The sequence below is a fragment of the Musa acuminata genome, chromosome BXJ2-3, assembly GCF_036884655.1.
Source record: "Musa acuminata AAA Group cultivar baxijiao chromosome BXJ2-3, Cavendish_Baxijiao_AAA, whole genome shotgun sequence".
NCBI lineage: Eukaryota > Viridiplantae > Streptophyta > Magnoliopsida > Zingiberales > Musaceae > Musa > Musa acuminata.
This window is the reverse complement of record NC_088340.1, coordinates 8020001-8028950: the sequence shown is the minus strand read 5'-3', so window position 1 is coordinate 8028950 and position 8950 is coordinate 8020001. Positions and strand designations below refer to the sequence as shown.

Genomic DNA, 8950 nt, shown 5'->3' with positions numbered 1-8950 from the left:
TATATAATTAAAAAAGTCTAAACAAAGAAAAAAAAATTGAAAGAGTGAAAAAGACACAAAAGCACTTGTGGATTATAACATTGATTTCTAAGTACAACTAATCATAAAAAAAATTTACATTGTAAATAGCCTGCATAAATGATGTGCTAGAGTTTTAATATAACCATATAAATATAATATGAGAATATAAAATAATTTTATCTTTATATAAAGTATTTACAAGTGTGGTATCTAATTATAGATCACCCAGAGGATAGGACCCAAGTCAAGGGTAATCAAGTCTAAAATTATAGTTTAAGATATTTAAAAAAATAAATCTTTTTATATGTCTATCTCATTTTATGTTTAGTTTCTTGGATTAAATCTTATATAAGTAGTATAAGATTTAATCTAAGATTTATTTTAATTTATGTGATTACATCAATATTTTGAGTAAAAAATTTAAAGATTTATTTTAATTTAAGATTTGATTTTTTTTAACGTTATGATATAATTTAGAGGGTCTTCTTTGGAATATATCATAAAATTAAAGGGACTTAGCTATAGATATGATGTTATAGATAATGATACTGGAAGATACTTTGATACTGATAACAGATAAGGAATAGTTGATTGTGAGGTGGTGGGACCACATAGCTATATATAGGGGATAGAGGGTAATTTCTGTAGTACTCTCACAATTATCTAAAAATATTTCTTTCCTCAATATATCCTCATTCATTTTATATTTAATCAGGTCATAATTATCAAAATGATCTTTTAATATTCTAATTAAATTCATATATTCTAATAAATTAGGTTTATTTTGAACCAATTAGAGAGTTCTACAAACAAGAATCGAAAACCAAACATTTGACTAAGATGATTTGGTTATTGGATTAGAAATTTTAAAATATACTTAATTAAATCCAATCTATTAGTTTCTAGATAACCGGAATAACAAATTGGTTGAATCAAATTGGGATAATTTTAAAATGCTCAGAAAATAACAAACAAAATATTTGTTTTGGAGTTAACATTCACTAAGATGTGGCCATATACACCCCCGTCATCTTAAAATTTTTTAAATATACTTAATTAAATCCAAAGTTTCTAAAAGATCGGAATGACAAATTGGTTTAATCAAAAGAACAAAATACTGATTAGTTTAGTACATTGTCACAACTGTAAATTACCAGGAACTCCTACCAATCCCTTATCAACAACATACGTGAGCTACCATCACAGAACGCAACCATGCTCTCCTCTCTCCCTTCTCTTCTCGTTGTTCTCGCGCTGCTGTCTTCACTTCTTCTCGCAGGTCGGAAGAAGAGAGGTGGCTCGGCGACCTGGAAGCTCCCTCCAGGCCCACCCAAGCTCCCCGTCATCGGCCACCTCCACCTCTTGGGGAGCAGCTTGCTGCATCGCTCCCTTTGGGAACTCTCCAAGAAACATGGACCTCTCATGCACTTGAAACTTGGTCGAGTCCCCGTTGTCGTCGTGTCCTAGCCGGAGATGGCTAAGGAAGTGCTCAAGACACACGACCTTGAGTGCTGCAGTCGGCCTTCGCTCCTCGCCTATTCCAAGATTTCATACGGTTTCTCCGACGTCGCCTTAACCCCATACGGAGAACGATGGAGGCAGCTTCGGAAGTTCTGCACCGTCGAACTCTTCAGCACCAGGAAGATCAACTCTTTTAGGGACATAAGAAAAGAAGAGATAGAGCGAGTGACGAAACTGATATGTTCTCACGCTCGTGCTTCAACCATGGTCAACCTGAGCGAGTTGCTGCTCTCGCTTTCCTGCAATATGACATGCAGAACTGCCTTTGGCTCTGGCTTCGACGATGGAGGCGACATCCAACTCCACGACATGCTCAGAGAAGCCCAAGCGGTGGTAGGTGGCTTGTTTTTATCTGATTACTTACCATTGTTGGGGTGGGTTGATAGGCTAAGTGGGATGAGATCCAGACTTGAAAGGGCCCATCATAAGCTCGATACCATCTACCAACGCCGTATAGATTACCACCAAGATCGATTGAGGCAACAAGGTAAAGAGGATGGAGACGTTTTAGATGCTTTGCTCCGCATGCAAAAGGATGAGGAGGGTCTAACAGAAGACCACATCAAAGGAGTTCTCATGGTAGTTGATGCCACCCTTTTCACAGCATCCAGTTCTTGTTAACGCCTTTTCTCTTTCACAACAACCAAGCTCAAGTGCAGGATATTTTCATTGCTGGGACGGGCACAACCTCGGCAACCGTGGAGTGGGCGATGGCGGAGCTCATCAGACAACCTGAGCTGATGAAGAGAGCACAAGACGAGGTAAGAGGATGTGTCGGAAGCAAAGGGGAGGTGGAGGAGAGTGACCTTCACCAACTTCATTCTTCAAGTGTGTCATCAAGGAGACGATGAGGCTGCACCCTCCCGCTCCGCTGCTACTTCCTAGGGAAACCATGCAGCACTTTAAGCTAAATGGCTATGATATTCTACCCAAAACATGGATGTATGTGAATGCTTGGGCGATAGGAAGAGATCCCAATTCGTGGGGGAGGCCTCATGTCTTTGATCCAGAGAGGTTCATGCATGACTCCATGGTGGCAAATGGGCAGGATTTCAAGCTCATACCATTTGGCGAAGGTCGAAGGATCTGCCCCGGTAAGAATCTTGGAATGTTAATGGTGGAACTTGTGCTTGCCAACCTCCTCTACTCCTTTGATTGGCATTTACCACCTGGAATGGTGAAGGAGGACATCAGTATGGAGGAAGCCCCTGGTGGTACTGTACATAGAGAGTATGCTCTTTGTCTCATGGTCACCAAATATGATGCAACAACAGCCTGAATTGCTTGTGCATGTTAAAGTAGTAATATGTCTAAGTATTTTAAATGATACGCTTGTATACTTTACAAGTGATTTAAATGATTAGTACTAATATGTTCCTGTTAAAGTATCAGATTGAATAAAGACAGTCATATGTGTCGATTTGTGCAATTAAAACATCTGGCGATATCTTCAGTTTGTGATTTATTGTTTCATGAAAAGAAGTGTGTGACTATATTTCAAAACTTTTGTGGTTGAATTGTTCATTTTGAGAAAAGAGTATATACTCTTCTATCAACTAAACTCGCTCAGGTTGACTGTGGTTGAAGCGCGAGCGTGAGAACATATCAGTTTCGTCACTCGCTCCATCTCTTCTCTTCTTATGTCCCTAAAAGAGTTGATCTTCCTGGTGCTGAAGAGTTCGACGGTGCAGAACTTCCGAAGCTGCCTCCATCGTTCTCCGTATGGGATGAAGGCGACGTCGGAGAGACCGTATGAAAACTTGGAAAGGGAGAGGAGCGAAGGCCGACTGCAGCACTCAAGGTCGTGTATCTTGAGCACTTCCTTAGCCATCTCCGGCGAGGACACGACGACAACGGGGACTCGACCAAGTTTCAAGTGCATGAGAGGTCCATGTTTCTTGGAGAGTTCCCAAAGGAAGCGATGCAGCAAGCTGCTCCCCAAGAGGTGGAGGTGGCCGATGACGGGGAGCTTGGGTGGGCCTGGAGGGAGTTTCCAGGTCGCCGAGCCACCTCTTGCCTTCCGACCTGCGAGAAGAAGTGAAGACAGCAGTGCGAGAACAACGAGAAGAGTAGGGAGATAGGAGAGCAGGAGGGGAGGAAGGGCCATGTTTGCGTTTTGTGGTGGTAGCTCGCGTATGTTGTTGATAAGGGAATGGTAGGAGTTCATGGTAATTTATGGTTGTGGCAATGTACCGAGCTAATAAGTATTTTGTTCTTTTGATTAAACCAATTTGTCATTCCGATCTTTTAGAAACTTTAGATTTAATTGAGTATATTTAAAAATCTTTAAGATGGCCACATCTTAGTGATGTTAACTCCAAAACAAATATTTTGTTTGTTATTTTTTGAGCATTTTAAAATTATCCCAATTTGATTCAATCAATTTGTTATTCCGATTATCTAGAAACTAATAGATTGGATTTAATTAAGTATATTTTAAAATTTCTAATCCAATAACCAAATCAACTTAGTCAAATGTTTGGTTTTCCATCCTTCTTTTTAGAACTATCTAATTGGTTCAAAATAAACCTAATTTATTAGAATATATGAATTTAATTATAATATTAAAAGATCATTTAGATAATTATGACCTGATTAAATATAGAATGAATGTGGATATATTGAGCAAAGAAATATTTCTAGATAATTGTGAGAGTACTAGAGAAATTACCCTCTATCCCCTATATATAGATAGCTGTGGTCCATGATGTACAAGTGTGTGGAGATATTGTATCAAGTGAAAATGTGAACGACTGTGAGAGCTTTTCTCCACTATATTCCCACCACCTCACAATCATTTATTTCTTCCTTATCCGTTATCAGTATCAAAGTATCATCTTCTTATAAATAGTATCATTATCTATAACATTATATCTATAGCTCAAGTCCCTTTAATATTATGATATATTCCAACAAAGACCCTCTAAATTATATCATAACGTTAAAAAAAAATCAAATGTTAAATTAGAATAACTTTTTACTCAAAATATTGATGTAATCACATGCAATTAGTACAATAAAGAGAGGATCATTTACAAGTGTGATTCTTCCTCAAATAGTAATACTACTTGTATAAGATTTAATCTAAGAAAATAAAAATAAAATGAGATAGACATATAAAAAGATTTCTTTTTTTTAATATCTTAAACTATAATTTTAGACTTGATTACCCTTCCCTTGCGACATGTCCTGGATGAACTGGATGATTACTACACTTGTAAATACTTTATATAAAGATAAAATTATTTTATCTTATCATATTATATTTATATGGTTATATTAAAACTCTAGAACATCATTTAAGCAGGCTATTTGTAATATAGATTTTTTTTAAATTAGTTGTACATAGAAATCAATAGTATAATCAACAAGTGCTTTTGTATCTTTTTTACTCTTTCAATTTTTTTCTTTGTTTAGACTTTTTTTTTAACTATATACAATTTCTCTTAGACAATCATTAGGCAAGAACATATAAACTTCCATGTCCTTCTTTCTTTTTAATTTTTAATCTATTTAATTAAGGATAAGAAAATATATCCTCTTTATATATATATATATATATATATATATATATATATATATATATATATATATATTACTTTCTACCATCATGACTTGGGCAAGGGCAGAAGAGGCCCCTATTTTTGGAGATTTCTTTTGGATGTTTGCACAAAATATCCAATCCTTACTTCCTCTATAACTAAGATACTAAGATGTTGATGTTTCACCTCAAAGGATAGAGCCAAATGGAACTATAGATCTCTTCTGTAGCTAGACAAAAGATTTAAGCCAGGTGTTGGCCAGAGAGACCATAGTTTTAGGTGTAGGTCCCACCATGGAGTACAGAATCTTGATAAGCATAGTTCCACCAACTACAAGTTTTCTTGATGTGGATTTATAAAAAGAATAATAAATCAGTAATTTATTATTCATAATTTTTTATTTTAAATTTAAATTATTATTTTTATAATAATTAATATTTTATTAATTACAAAAAATCACATCTTCTAGGATCACAAATCCTTTTTAGTCAAGCTTTGAATTATTATAAAATAATTGATTACTCTAAAAATAAATATAAAATAAAAACATATCAACAATAACACATGCTCGAACCTCAAAATAATTATTAAAATAATATTTAATATTTATAAAATAATAATATTTAATATTTATAAAATGATAATATATCGATTCATCATAAAACTCATGAAAAAAAAAGATGATAATTTCTTACATAATAAACAAAATCATACATCGACCACATACAACACATACATAATAACAAAGGTGTACATCACCCGATGATGTACTCTCCGAACAACGGATGGAGAGGCATATTTCATGAGATGGATTCCTCCCAATAATGGATGAAGATAATCCAAATGGCACTCCTAATAATGGATGGAGTGGTACCCCTCACCCGCTCAAGTGGGGACACGTTCCTCCCTGGATGGAGAAACCGTCTAACCATCACATCTGATGACCTGCTAATCCCCAAAGGGAATTACCATACCTGCCCTCGGTAAAGATATATAAACATCCATGATCATTTATTTAACTCATCCATTCACTCAGCATGCATCAAGAAATCAATAGGATTAAATATTATGAGAGACCATACTTAATGTAAATCTACTATACTATGTTCATTGGTAGCTTCACATTATGATGAGCCCGTAGCTCCTTTCATATGTTGCACTTCCAATGTGGACTACTAGCCTAGTCATATCTACTACATAATAATAATCATATCAATATCATAGTAGAAAACCAATAATCATTTTCAAATGACATCTTTAGATAAATTATTTAAATTCATTAAACTATAAATGCATGAAACATCAATCTCTCAATAATCCATAATCAACCAAAATCCTAATTGAAATAACTTAATTGACTTAAACCAAACTCAATTCAATTATGATCTAATAGAACCAATCTCAAATCTTTATAGATTTAATCATCATCTAATTTAGATTTGATTGATCTCGATTAGGTCAAATAGGTTTGAACTAGTCAAGTTAGTTTTGAATTACCATAAACTGGTTTTAACTGATCAAACCTATCTGATTTAATTAATTAACAAGCTCAAACCAATAGAGAGAGAGAAAATCAGACTATATCGTACAGTGCTAACCAAAACTGAACCAACCCACTTGAGTCTTGGATGAGCACATACGTTGCATATGCATATTCCAAGTAATATGTTGAGTTGAGGTACAATAGGTTATATAAAAGGAGCGATGATATGTTTAATGTCAATCGTATAGTTGGATAAGCTTAACTTCGTGGACTAAGCTAAGCCTTACTTATAAATTGGGCTGAGTCTTACCATTGAACTAGGTCATGCTTGGCTCACGAGTTGGTCGTACCTAGACACATGAGTTGAGGTTGTATCTGACCACATAGACTAGATCGTACCTAGCCGCATAAGCTGGCCCATGCCTAGCCACATGGTTGGGTCGTACCTTACCATATGAGTTGGGTCATATATGACCACATGGATCGTACCTAGCCACATGAGTTGGCCCATGCCTGGTCATATGGTTGGGTGATACATTACCACATGGGTTAGGTCATACATGACCAAATGAACTGGATCGTACCTAGCCACATAGGTTGGGTCATGCCTAGCCACATAGTTGGGTCGTACCTTACCACATGGGTTAGGTCATACATGGCCATATGAATTGGATCATATCTAGTCACATGGGTTGGGTCATGTCTGGCCACATGGGTTGGATTGTATATACCATATGGGTTGGCTCCTACCCGGCCACATATATTGAGTTATGTCGAGTCACATGAGCTAGGTTATACTTGGTCACATGAGCTAGATCATACATGACCACATGGGATGAGTCGATTCGCTTTAATCGATCAACTTGACTCAAGTTAGAACCCAATTAGACTCCTCTTATCAAATTAAAATTTAATATTTAAAATTATTAAAGAATAACTCAAATTCATTAATTAAAACTTTAAATTCATAATCTTAAATTTAAAACTAATTACATTATAGAAATTCACACATAATTCTTGAAACATAGATATATCTAATTAAATAAATTAAAACTATTATGCTAATTTAAAAATAAAATTTTAATAATTAAATCAATATTAAAATTCACTTAAGCTTAAGAGATCAATATAAATCAAATAATCATTCTAACATCATAAAATAATTATCATTATTTACTAATCATGAATTTTGAAATTAAAACATCATTATGCATAAAAAATTATAACAATCTCAACATCAAGATTTCAAAATATAAATCAAAACTAGTTAAAAAAAAAAAAGATCATACCTCTCCTTAGCTATCCTTTCCTCAATATTATCTTTTCGGGTAGTCCTCTTTTTAATTCTCCCATTGTTAAGTTTTGAGAAAAGAGTAGTCTCCTTTATATAAGAGAAGATGAAATCTTCCCAAAAGGTAATTAATAATTTAATTCTTATTTTTAATTTATTTTTATTTTTTTAGAAAAATATAATATTCATTTCTTATACTTCACACAAATAGAATGTAAACTATTTATTTCCTAAAAATCAAATCACTCATTAAGAAATAAATCAATTAATAATTTAATTAATTAGTAAAATTTCTAATTTATCCAAAAACCAAATTTAATTATTTCCTTAACTATAATACACAATATAAAAGTTAATAATAAGGTAATACATTATTTATAGCAATTAATTGATATTAAAGGACATTATCGATGATTACATCGGGAGAAGGTCTTTATCATCGTATTAATTGTACGTTGGAAATAATCCAATAAAACCTTAACAAAAAGCTTGAATGGTGGAACCCATTTTCTCTCAGAAATCATCCACTAAGCTGTTAAAGTCGAGTGATAACTTGAACTGAAGCTGTTAGGGTATATATCACTGTGATGTAGCGGCATATCAATCAGTTTTGGACAGGACAAAGAGTGACACACTCTTGATTACCATATGAAGGTGGATTGAGCATGGTATTCATCAATGTGCATGCTTGACCTATTTTTGGACATCTTCGGATAAAATTTTAATCAACATATCCTTATCCGATCAATTCTACATTGGATGTGAGTTAGATTAGGATTACTAGGTTTTTGAATTTTATTTGAATTTTGAAAGTAAAATTACTCTGCTTTAACACAAGCTATAATCATATATAATGGCAAACTCCAATAACGTCTATAAAGATCATTAGGATGATGTCGGGATGATGACTATTAATACCTTATAATTATCATCAGAAGATTTAAATTCAAGGATATTACATGTATTATACTATTATGTTATATTATGGATATGGAGAAAGTCATATCTACCATGGCAAACAAAAGATTGGTAACTTAAAAGGACGAGATCCGATAACAGAAACAAGAGTGAGTAGAAAATGCAACATTCGAG

The 8950-nt window shown here is 34.1% G+C and overlaps 1 long non-coding RNA gene and 1 pseudogene across 1 annotated transcript; one reads left to right on the top strand and one right to left on the bottom strand.

Moving 5' to 3' along the window:
* The first annotated feature begins 1071 nt into the window (after positions 1-1071).
* LOC135607203 (cytochrome P450 71A1-like) lies at positions 1072-2921 on the top strand (annotated as a pseudogene).
* Positions 2292-3696, bottom strand: LOC135607204 (uncharacterized). The gene is made up of 3 exons (XR_010485113.1): positions 3088-3696; positions 2607-2711; positions 2292-2423 (listed from the first exon to the last, which is right to left on the bottom strand). It is a non-coding gene; the product is annotated as an uncharacterized LOC135607204 (long non-coding RNA).
* Positions 3697-8950: the final 5254 nt, after the last annotated feature.